We start from the raw sequence: 9,838 nt of genomic DNA on the forward strand, positions 1-9,838 counted from the left end.
GATTGTGATCTCTTATAAGTACGATAGCAGTTATATTTCTCCATTCTGTAATGTTTAGACTGTGATTGTTTTGTTTTGTGATTCTTGGTGATATAATTGAAATTTCCCAGTAGAGATTTCAAGTGTGTGAACATCATGACATGTGGAATATGCTTGGTAACCTGAATCATCTCTCTCAGTTGGAACTGTTATAGACTATTTTAAAAAAGTTTTTTTCTTATCATGAAAATGTTGTTCATTAGTTTTCTTATGGACATGGGTGCTTTTATCATGAAAATGATGTTCAATAGTTTTCTAATTAGAGCTTTTTGTTAGATTTTGATCATTTAAATGGTGTGTCATATAGTCTCCTATCCTGGCTACTCTTGGCCTATCATTTAGACACTGCGTAAAAAATGATGCAATATAGAGACACATTGCTGCTTCCTTGGTTTTTGCTTAATTAGAAATCATGTTTGTTAGGTGTTCAGTGATTTCTCAGTCTTTCTCCTTAACCATTTAAGGATGCAATTTTATTTGTCCATGCCGATTGCCACTTTTCAGGTGTTTATGGATTGTTATCATTCCACTGTGATGATTTAGGTTACTATATTTTGCATTTTGTAAATTTGACAGAGGATGATACAAACATAGCATCAGAAGTTAAAGTACCTATTTGAATGGCATTTCTCATGTGAGTTTTTCATTTTATAACTTCTTTCTATTTTTTGAGTTACCATCTTAGGCTCGAAATAAATAACAGGCTATAAGTTTTTATAATGCGTGAATATAGTTACAAATCTGATTTTTCATTGGCAGGTAGTACAAAGGATTACAAAGTTCTCATAGATCAGTTTCATCATGTTTCTGTTGCTTTTTTGGAGCTTGGAAAATGGTATTTTTTTAACTAGCCATTTTTTATGTAATGTTAAAAGAACAGATTTCTCATGTTACTATTCTGGTAGTTGAAGCTAATTTCCCCATAACTGCTTAAGAAAAGATCTGCTTCTTATGCTGTTGCATGGATGGTAATTACTGCTCTCATTTGCAGTCAAGAGGCAATTGAGAATATTACCATGAGAATGGGTGAAGGATAGGCAAAATTTATATGCAAGGAGGTAGAAATATCATGATAGCATGGTTTCTCAGCTATTTTGTCATGATTGTGAAGTTATTTGTTACCTTGCCTTTGTGCCACATCGATCTCATGAAATCTAGAAATGAAAACGGTCTACCATACCACCAAAAAATTCTAATACAAGGAATTGTTATAGAATTTGTCTTCCTATTCCAATTTAATGTTTATACATTATATTATGTGATTTGTTTCAAATTTATTATGCTTCAATGTTGATTTATATAGATTTTTGATTCTCATATAACTAAATATTGTTACTCATATTGTTCATTGTTAATATTGATTCTAATTTTGTTTAATTAATTTAAAATTAAAAATATCTGATTTATTCCAAATTTATTATGCCAAATTTATTATGTGTTAATGTTGATTTGTATAGATTTGTGATTCTCATATAACTAAAATTGTTACTCATATTGTTCATTGTTAATATTGATTCTAATTTTATTTAATTAATTTAAAATTTTATATTAAAAATATACCAATCTGTGCATAGCACAGGTGTGATAAGTTTAATATAAAATGACAGTTTTGGAAATCAAAACTCTCCATTTATATATTGTATAGATTTAATTCACTAAACACCACTATCTAAATTCATGTGTTAAAATAGAAATATCTCACTTAGGCTTAGGACAAATATAGTAATATACAACTACTCAACTTCAGTAGTTAATTATAGGGCAAATTGTCAAATAAATTAAGAAGTTTAGTCAAGTTTTGGTCAATCCTGCAACTATCATAAATGATCAATTATATCATAACTTTGTCATTTTTCTTACTTGGCCTATGACAAAAAATTTTAGCGTACTACGTGTCTAAATTTATTTACGTAACATGTACATGTGTAAAAATTAAAGGCATGACTGACTAAGTATATTAAAGGATGTCATTTAAGTAGTTGAACAGTTTGTCCACATAGCATTTTTCATTTTTCACGTCATACATAATTTATCTCGAATATGAGATTATGGGACACTTATGTAAAATGTCAAAGTTCAGATATAATCGATAATTTTTTAGAATTATGGAATCGAACATAATTCGACCAAAGTTGATGATTTTTCTTGAACGAATGATGATCTTTGCAAAGTAAAAAAGAATTGCTTAATTGAGTGCCAAAATGTGAAGGTAATTACAAAACCACTAGCAAAATTTGTCAGAGTCATAAAAATGAAGTGCAAGAAAAATGAATGAATTGATATTCCTCGTCGAAAATATACTAATGAAATGTTGGAGAGATGTCGTGAATTGTCGTATTACAGGAAAGAGTAAAAGCCAAAACTGGTCCTGAACATAGTCCATTTTATGATTTTGGTCCTATACTTTAAAAACCATCAAAATTTGGTTAAAACCGTTTAAAAATTGACGTAATTGTTAGTGTATGACCAATTGTGATCCGAGTTAGAATTTTCAGGATGCAAAAATTCAAAAGATAAAATATAGGACCAAATTCATAAAATAGGCATATGTTCAGGACAAGTTATGACATTTAATCTAAAGGAAATTAAAGACCACATATTTCATTAGGGTCATTGGTTGATCTGGCCTAGATTGGAAACCTCTGTTGCATTAAGCGGAGTGCATGTCTAAGATCGACCCAAATGGTCAAGCATATGTCATGATTAATTCAGTCCTATTTTTTACTAGAGTTGATATTTCTTAGTTGATTTTTTAAAAAATTACAGTGAAGGAATTAAGAGAACTTGAAAACTCTTTAATGATGGTATTTTGATGTATTAAAGACAAGAGTTATACGTTAAACGAAAAAATAGAGGAAAAGAGCAGTATTTGAGTCATTTTGCTAGATTATCATAAACTATGTGATAATGTGTGTTCGTCGATTCAACATGACTTTCTTTAATCATTAGTTATTAGAGCATTAACAACGCATTAGTCACGAACTATTTCTGTGGTTGTATTGCTAAGTGAGGAAGGGGGCACCATTGCACCTTTGTGTTAAACTATTTATTTACGTGTGACACTTATTCAATATTACTATGGAACCCGACAATGTGGATTCCTAGTGTTGTTTGTGTTGGAATCTATGCCGGTCAATTGACTTTGACCAATTATAATTTCAATGAGACATTTAATTTTGTGAAATTAAATGATATAGCGTCGATCTACATTCGGAGTAGATGACCGTGGTATATTTATTTTCTCAAATCCGATTCCCGGTGAGTTAGAAATAATGGATTAAAGTTGTGCAAAATTGCAAACTAATGAGCTATGAGAGAAACTATGAGATTAATTAAGAGAGTTAATTATCCCACAGTTGAAGTTACAACTTATTAAACAAGTATTTAAAGAAGGATTATTACAAGTAATAATTATAGTGGACTAAGATGGCTGTAGAGCGCACACGTGCACACGCGCGCGCCACCGCTGGCCCTGCTGCGAGCCGCAACACCTCATCTGTATGACGCGGTAAAGCCAACGTGGCTGACATGTGACAGTCAACGCCGTGAATGAACCTAGACGCGTCTGTTGTCAGGACGACATTAGAAGAGGTAGAGTGTAGGTAGAATTCTTTTTTTTAATTCTAATTTTCTTCTTCAAATATATTTATAATTCACGTTTACTTTCATTCCAAATCATTCCCAACTCACTTCTTTCAACAATCACAATTTCAACTTCGAACCAGATATGCAAGCAAGATTCAACAATTTTTGCTATAAGGCCATAAGATCAATTAAATATTTCCTTCTTATTTGGAAAAGAGAAACTAACTATTCGTCAATATATTTAATTAATACTCGATGATTATAACAAGCTTGATTATTGTAGTACTAGCAACAAGGCTATCTACCATATTAACTTAGACAAAATTATATGGTATGAACAAATTGCAATCACTTGAAGTCTTAAAACAAGAAGCACCAGTGGTCTAGTGGTAGAATAGTACCGTGCCACGAACCCCCGCTGGTGCATATTAATCAATATATTCGTCAAGTGTATTTTATTTTAAAATAGCTATGACATGTTTACAAGACTGACGCTCTACCACTTAGATATAGGGGCAATTTTATTCGTGGCTCGTGGGGTTTTAGATTTAATTGCTTAGTTTGCTATCTTGTTACTTATACTCTATTCTTACCCATCTTGCTTATATATCAAGTTTGGAAATTAAATATATCATCTTATAGATAGATGACACAGTGATAGATGACTCATGCAAACCTTCACTTTTGCCTCATAAGTTTGCATCTCAGCTGACTCAACTCATGGCATTAACCAGGATGTAAGAAGCAAACCAAGTTATTGGAGTCCTAATCACCTAAAAGGACTATAGATATTGGATTACGAAAACCATTTTTACCCGACCACCAATACCAAATTATTCTGCCTTCTTCCAAAATCAGACACATTAATCTCTAAACTTGCTTCATAATCCCTAATTTGTTGTTAATGTGGATTGTGGTGCTGTTAGAGTAAATGCAGTTAGAATGACATTACACTTGGGATGTCATAATTTCTGGCAGGGCCTAACAATATGCATGAATAGCAAAGTCGATTACTATTTCCCATATCGGAGACTTTAATGTAGATTTCATACACACATTCCAATAAAACAAGAATCATATTGTAGGTATTAATCATACCTTTCTCGGCCTTCTGGCTAAGATCAAGTGTAGCTTCTGTTCTTATCACTTTAATATCTGATATGTGAGTCATTGACTCACACAATATTAAATTTATTTTTTGAGGGGGAGAGTCTGTAACTGCAGCTTGCTGCTGGGGCTCTCAAGGGTCGCCTTGATGTTGCACTACTGCCATGGCCTGGCGCGCACCCCACCCAATTCTTAGATTAAATTTTTTGTTTTCATTTCATTCAATTGTATATAGCTTGGAGGAAGATCTAAACTAAGAAAATGGAAAAAGAGGCTAAAAGCCTAAAACCATACTAGTACTTCCAGAAATCAATTTAAACTTCTTTGCTCTCGTATACAAAAAGAAATCTAGAGAAAAAGCAAAGTCATACCAAATCAGCTTAAGAAAATATGAAACACAAAAAACGGTTATAGCTTGCAACTGAACTCCATATGATATTATTAAGAGGCAAAGGATTTAATCCCAACTGGTATAATTCATGAGGGAACGAAAATTACTTCGACATTTCTCGAATTATGCGTTGTGCATGGGTCATGCTAATCTTATCTCCTCTCTATGTAACATTCCAATTATACAACTGCGTTGTGGTAGAGGTTTTAAACTTTTGATATGATTGCAACATTACGAAAATGATTGGTTTTTAGTCATTGAATATAACATTTATTAGATCAGAACTATGCCTTCCTGTGTTCTTGGACAACTAACTTGCAACTTGATCAAAGTATCTATATTAACTTATCAAACATATCCATGACATCATGATGTGAATCCGGATATTCACAATCATAGGATGCAACGGCATCGAGGGCCATGGGTTGATTGGGGTCCGAAAAGAAGGTGGAGATATGGCAAGGAGCCAAGCCGGATGCGGAGGTCTGACTCAAATCAGAATTTTCCTATTAAGATGGTGTCCAAATGCTCTTCTAAGACCACCATTGTTTTCATCGTCAAAATAGCTTCGCGTGAGTACCTTACACGCTTCAATCGGAGCCCGGACGAGGAAGTTATGGTCGTTTTACAAAAGCCGCGCAGTCCAACAAGCAAAACGCCCGACCACAGAGAATTTGCCCGGTCTGGAGAAGCAAAATGCCCGACCCGGGCGTTTTGTGCGATTTGCGAATTTTGCTCATTTTTCCTCTTTTGTTTTGCACTTTTAACCTCTAGTATAAATACCCATGTCTAGGGTTTTTGTTATCAGCTTTTGAATATTTGTAAGAGACAATTTCTCCATATTTAAGAGCTCACCTTCTTCATCTTTTGAAGACTTATCAAATTTCTTCGGGTTGCATTCGATCTTTTGCCGGGCTAAGGTTGATTGTAAAGGTATGCTTGCTAGTTCTTGTGTTGCTAGTTTGTGGAGCCATTAGGTGTTTGTGTGAAAGTGCCTTTGGGATTTCTTTCTTGTTCTTCACCTAAATCATAACACTAATCCATCCTCTATCCTTTTATCCTTTTTTTCTTGTTCCATTTCTTGGTTTATCTAGTTTATTTGTTGGGTTTATTTACAAGAATAAGTCCGGGGCAAATTCATGAGTCTTCAATCTATAAGATTCACATTACATCACACATTGGTTAAACACATTTAATGAAGTCTTGACATACCACATGGCACATACCGACATGTTTTAACTTTTAAGTACCAAGTTGCTGGTGACTTAAGATTGATGCAAACTAGTAGTAATATCTAGGACAAGATAACAAACAAACCTGCAATATGAGAATAGATGGCCATGTATGACTTAAAATTCTTCAGAGTGGTTGTAGTAAAAGCATTTCTAAACTTATAACAAAGAAACACCATTTATGTGAAACTGTAATGTTTACTACCTTTAAACAGGTTACGTTCAAGTGCAGATTTGCTGATATATAGAAAGACTAAAATTTTGACTGAGGATTGGGTGGGGTGCGCCTGGCCATGGAAGTAGTGCAACGCCAAGGCGACGCTTAAGAGCCCCAGCAGCAAGCTGCCGTGACGGACTCTCCCCCTCAAAAAATAAATTTAATATCATGTGAGTCGATGACTCACATATCAGATATTAAACTGATAAGAACAGATACTACACTTGATCTTAGCCAAAAGGCCGAGAAAGGTATGCATTTTCACTACCTCAACTTCTTATTTTATTTCCAACTATCTTTTCATTTGTAGCTTAAACCCAACGATGTGGGACAATTTAGCCAAACCACTCCAACAACAAATCTGCTGTTCATGTCTTTGGATACATTACAACATTATTATCATTTTTAAAAAGTTAACTAATCTGCAATGTAGACGATGGCGAACAAGAGAAGCCACAGATCTGATATTATAAATGTTATGTGATTTGTATGAAACCTAATCAACAAGAAACAAGATAGGTAAATGAGTTACTGCATGTGGTTCAGTTGCAAAACCTACATCTGCGGAAGAAGACAATCAACCTTTATTCAAAATGATGCTCGAGAATACAATGCAGCTGTGGTTATAGATTGAGTTCCTATCCACGAATGGTGTGACCTCTCATATGCTAAACTAGCCTGATTACTTGAAAATTGAATTTTACACACTCAATGCAGTCCATACTGTTGTATAAGTGTGGATGATCAATGCAGAGATATGAGTGTGGTGTAACTGGACGCAGCAACAGGGGATCAAGAAGTAGGCTAAAGGAGTAACCATTGGTGATCTGTGAACTAGCCGTTGGGAGATATTGGTTAGGACGTAACCGTTTCTGGCAGCCTGTGAGCTGGATATGTACATGTGATGAATGCATAGATACATATATTCTCTCTTGTAGAAAAACTCTCTCAATGTATATGTAATTCCAATTTACTTTTTTTGCACATACTTTTCTCTCATACACAAGTCTAAAACTCGATTCATCTCTATACGTTTAATCCAAGTATCCAACAATTGGCACTATCTGTAGGTACAAGATTGGATCGAGCGATTGGTCAGGAATAATACATCGATTTTAGTTGCTAAAGCTGAATTTAGGAGAATCATTAGCTGCAGGGTGTTGATTTTGATGAAGTTTTCTCTTTAGTTGTAAAACAAACTTCAATAAGGGTGTGACTATTGGCACAGAGAGATTAGGATTTACAACAGCTTGATGTCTGCTTTCTTTAATGGAGATCCAATATTCATGGCTTAATCAGAAGACTTCGAAAACCAGGATCAGAAGATAAGGTATGTTTTTTAAAGAAGAGCATCTATGGTCTCAAGCAAAGTAGTAGACAGAGGCACAACAAATTTGGTGAAAGAATATGGCTTAACTTAGTGTCCGGTTGTGACCAGTTATCACCTTTATTAACGCAGTTCTGACTTGATAACCTAGTCTGAATTCCTTTCGGTTGTTAGATTATTTTCCAAACGTTGTGTCTCTTGATCAATTCTAACACTAGAAGAATCGATAGAAATCTGAGATTATTTAGAAAAAATTTCCATTAATCTAACAGCACATAAAATTACTATTCCACAATAACAGTATTAGTGAGAAATTTGACACTAAAAATGTAATAACAAGATATATTCAAAGCATCTGTAAAAAAATAAAATAAAAATAAAAATAAAAATAAAAATAAATGAGAAATATTGATGGCCGACAATTGATTGATAAATACAAATACAGTAGAATTTTTTGCTAGATTATAGTCTACTATTTATTGATCAAATACATATGTACTTAATAAAAAACTTTACCAATGAATTGAACGTATAAATATAGTAGGAATATAAAAAAAGTTTAGGAGTACAAAAATTTATAGATGGGTCAGATAATAGTAGTATTCAATCTTGAGGGCATGGATCCCCTACCTCCATTGCGGGGTGTTAGTATGCCTTGAATCTGTATAGGATTGTGTTTCTTAATTGGAATAGGATTATGTTTCTGAATTATGATAAGATTTTATGTGTGTCTTTTTATATCGGAGTAGAGCACAGATTCTGTAATCTGACAGATCCAATCTGTAGCCATAATTTGAAAACCACAGTCATAATACAATTTGTTCTCCGTTCTTGCCCGTGGACGTAGCCAACACAACGTTGGTGAACCACGTAAATTCTGTGTCTATTTACGTTCTTTTGTTTCTCGATTCACAATTGCCCTATTTGTCACAACAAACTGGTATCAGAGCCAAGTTAGGTGGCTATGGGTCGGGCCGCGACCCTAAACCCGATGTGATCTGATTTGATGGGGAAGTTTGTTATATACAAACTCCATCCCACATCGGGAGTCTGAGGAAAGTTGGAAGGTGTATATAATTCCTGTTCAACCTCAATTAGTTTGAGGCCTTTTGGGCTTGACCCAAAGCGGACAATATCAAACGTTTGTTGCAGTCGATGATCCTAACAAATTATCAGAGCCTGGTTTTTGGACTAGGGTTTTGAATCCCGCTGCTAGGGTTTTCTGGTAAATCAAAGATGTCTGCTCTGAACGTGAATGTCGAGTTTCTTCGTCTGTCATTGTAATGATGCGTTTGCAAGGTGAATTCGGTTTATGGCAAATCTGAGGCAAGGAAGGAGAAATCTGTTCATCTGGCATTGTAATGATGCGTCTCCAAGGGAGAATATAGTTTTGAATCCCGCTGCTAGGGTTTTCTGGTAAATCGAAGATGTCTGCTCTGAACGTGAATGTCGAGTTTCTTCGTCTGTCATTGTAATGATGCGTTTGCAAGGTGAATTCGGGTTATGGCAAATCTGAGGCAAGGAAGGAGAAATCTGTTCATCTGGCATTGTAATGATGCGTCTCCAAGGGAGAATTCAAGTCAAGGTGGAGATTTGTTAGTATGCCTTGAATCTGTATATGATTGTGTTTCCTAATTGGAATAGGATTATGTTTCCGAATTAGGATATGATTTTATCTGTGCCTATTTATATGGGAGTAGGGCACATAATTCTGTGATCTGACAGATCCAATCTGTAGCCATAATCTGAAAACCGCAATCATAATACAATTTGTTCTCCGTTCTTGCCCGTGGACGTAGCCAACACAACGTTGGTGAACCACGTAAATTATGTGTCTATTTACGTTCTTTTGTTTCTCTATTCACAATTGCCCTATTTGTCACAACACGGGGGTGTTAGTGCTCTCACAGCTATGACATTTTATTCATAAAATAAAATGT

At 34.6% G+C, this 9,838-nt stretch overlaps 2 non-coding genes across 2 annotated transcripts; one reads left to right on the forward strand and one right to left on the reverse strand.

Moving 5' to 3' along the window:
• The first annotated feature begins 4,718 nt into the window (after window positions 1-4,718).
• On the forward strand, window positions 4,719-4,914 carry LOC125185841. Its single transcript, XR_007170329.1, has one exon. It is a non-coding gene; the product is annotated as a U2 spliceosomal RNA (small nuclear RNA).
• Window positions 4,915-6,630: 1,716 nt separating this feature from the next.
• On the reverse strand, window positions 6,631-6,826 carry LOC125185832. The gene has a single exon (XR_007170321.1). It is a non-coding gene; the product is annotated as a U2 spliceosomal RNA (small nuclear RNA).
• Between the last annotated feature and the right edge of the window lie 3,012 nt (window positions 6,827-9,838).

Source organism: Salvia hispanica, chromosome 4, assembly GCF_023119035.1.
Source record: "Salvia hispanica cultivar TCC Black 2014 chromosome 4, UniMelb_Shisp_WGS_1.0, whole genome shotgun sequence".
Classification (NCBI taxonomy): domain Eukaryota; kingdom Viridiplantae; phylum Streptophyta; class Magnoliopsida; order Lamiales; family Lamiaceae; genus Salvia; species Salvia hispanica.